General features: G+C 30.5%; 1 long non-coding RNA gene across 1 annotated transcript; it reads right to left on the bottom strand.

Moving 5' to 3' along the window:
- Window positions 1-343: 343 nt before the first annotated feature.
- LOC131643208 (uncharacterized) lies at window positions 344-2,006 on the bottom strand. Its single transcript, XR_009296161.1, has 3 exons — window positions 1,900-2,006; window positions 1,424-1,592; window positions 344-1,235 (listed from the first exon to the last, which is right to left on the bottom strand). It is a non-coding gene; the product is annotated as an uncharacterized LOC131643208 (long non-coding RNA).
- Between the last annotated feature and the right edge of the window lie 484 nt (window positions 2,007-2,490).

The following is a 2,490-nucleotide window of genomic DNA, read 5'->3' as shown; positions in this document are numbered from 1 at the left end:
ATAATTAATTGGTTTATAACAAATAAGTGAAAGATGATTTAATCAATAAAATAGTGCAGTTTAGAAGATGTTAGCAAAATAAATTGTTAGTATACATTTCTTTTGTCTAATAGCAATGCTACAACACTATAGCATAGCAGAATTTGAACTAATTGATAATATTGTTTTCCAATATGCTATGTTGTACAAAATACTTCAAAATAAAAGTCATGTGATTATGCTCTTTGGACAAGGTTACAAAATAAACAGTTACAGAAAATGACAAGGTGAAGGCAAATAAATAGGCAGTAATGTGATTATGCCAATGACAACACAATTTAGAAGAAAAAAAAAAAGTCCCAAAACTGGATATGAACATTGGAGATATTTTCTGATATGTTAGAAAAAACTTCCTCTAGATTGAAGGACATTGTTAGCACTTCTAAACAGTGACCGATGCTCTAACATAATTGATAACCATTCAAAACCTAGTAATAAATGAAAGGCAAAATTATACCCGGGGTCCTTTAAGTTATTTTATTGTAACAAGTTGGTCCTTGATGTTTTTTTCGCTACAAGTTGGTCCTTTATGTTAACTAACGTCTGCACAGTTAACCTTTTTCATAAACTTCGTTCCAAAAAAACCGAAGTGACACTAATGGTGTTGATGTATCACTTAACATACGTTAGAGACCATCATTGAATCCTATAGTAAAATTTTCAGAATTTTTTAGAGCATAAAAATATTTTTAAACTAATTAAAATGCACACAAAAGAAATAAATTAATTAAAAATAATAAAACAGAAAATAAAATTCTCAGAAAATTACACAAAGTGTAAAATGAGAAGAATTATTTTTAGGAATTTTTTCATAATTTTTGGACCAACAATGAGTTTAATATGAATTTTAAAAGTTAAAAACGAAATAAAATAAAATTAATAAAACAGAAAAAAGATCAACGATGCATACATTAGTTAACATAAAGGACTAACTTATAGCAAAAAAAATATAAAGGACCAACTTGTTACAATAAAATAACTTAAAGGACCCTGAGTATAATTTTGCCTAAATGAAATAATGTAAATAACAACATTGGAAAAAGCAAAGCAGCTCCATATATCCACGAGTACACAAAACAAAACCCTTACTGGAAAAAATTCAAACAAAAACCAACATGAGTCAGTCTCTTATTGTTGCACCCTTTTAAAATCTCTCGTGCATTCGTCTTCCTAGCATGAGTCGACATCTCTGCCACCTACAAAAATCAACAACCACAAAAAGTCCCAAAGATAAAATGAGATTTTACACTCAAGTACAACATAAAGTTTCATACTTTGAATCAAAACCAGAAACAATACCAAAACAGCTAATCAATTTAAAGGAAAAAATGCATTGTTGAGAAAGAAACCCCAAAATCTATTATCAAAGTAACAAATCACAAACCTGTTTGATGTGGTTGTTTCATCTTCAGTCTTAATCGTACACCTTTTTCATCTTGTTTCGATACCCATTTTCCATACCCAAAATCTATATGAAGAGTAAAGATCAGCACAGAATAAAACACTGAAGAGGAGAAAATTGTACACCTTTTTCATCTTGTTCTTGGTGTAGTCTGTCCAAAGAGGAGAAAATTTATTCTTAAAAACATATCCACAGAAAAAGTGGTGAAGAATATTTATGCAAAGATAGCAAATAGTCATAAGATAGTAAATAGCAACTAAATCTCTGCAAAGAGAAATGGTTGTAGTGTCGAATATTTTTGCAAAGATAGAAAATAGGTTTGAAGATAGAAAATAGCAACAAAATCACTGCAACGAAAAATGGTTGTGGATTATGTGAAGTTAATATAACCTCAAAGATAGCAAATAGGTCAGAAGATAATTTTCGCAATCGCATTTCGTTTCAGGAGGAGAACAAACCTGAGATTCAGGGATGAGAACGCAGAGCTTTGTTGTGAGAGAGAGAAGGCTGAGCTGTATTGAGAGGGTCACAATGGAGAGAGAAATGGGTATTGTGAATGGACTTGCAATTGGGAGGAGTGAAAAGTTACACCATAATTGTTTTATTTATCTATTTACTAAAATAGCCTTCTTATTAGTACAAAATGTTAATGTATAGTAGGGTTGGGAATAGGCCAGGCCGGCCTACAGGGGCCTACGGCCCAGCCTACATAGGCCTAGGCCAGGCCAGGCCTATTTAATAAAAAGGCAAGGCTTAGGCTTTTTTAAAAGCCTATTTTATTAAATAGGTCAGGCTTAGGCTATTAATAAAGCCTATGAAGCCTTATAGGCCGACCTATATTTTCATATATATTAGAAATATGCTAAATAAGTTGGTCCATGTAGACATATATATTAGAAAAAAAAGGCTAAATAGACTACCATATATATATATATATATATATATATATATATATATATATATATATATATATATATATATATATATATATAAAACAAAGTCTAAATAGGTCTACTTATATATGCATATATAGGCCGACCTATAAGGCT

This window comes from Vicia villosa, unplaced genomic scaffold (assembly GCF_029867415.1).
Source record: "Vicia villosa cultivar HV-30 ecotype Madison, WI unplaced genomic scaffold, Vvil1.0 scaffold8, whole genome shotgun sequence".
Classification (NCBI taxonomy): Eukaryota; Viridiplantae; Streptophyta; class Magnoliopsida; order Fabales; family Fabaceae; genus Vicia; species Vicia villosa.
This window is presented reverse-complemented; position numbering and strand designations above follow the sequence as displayed.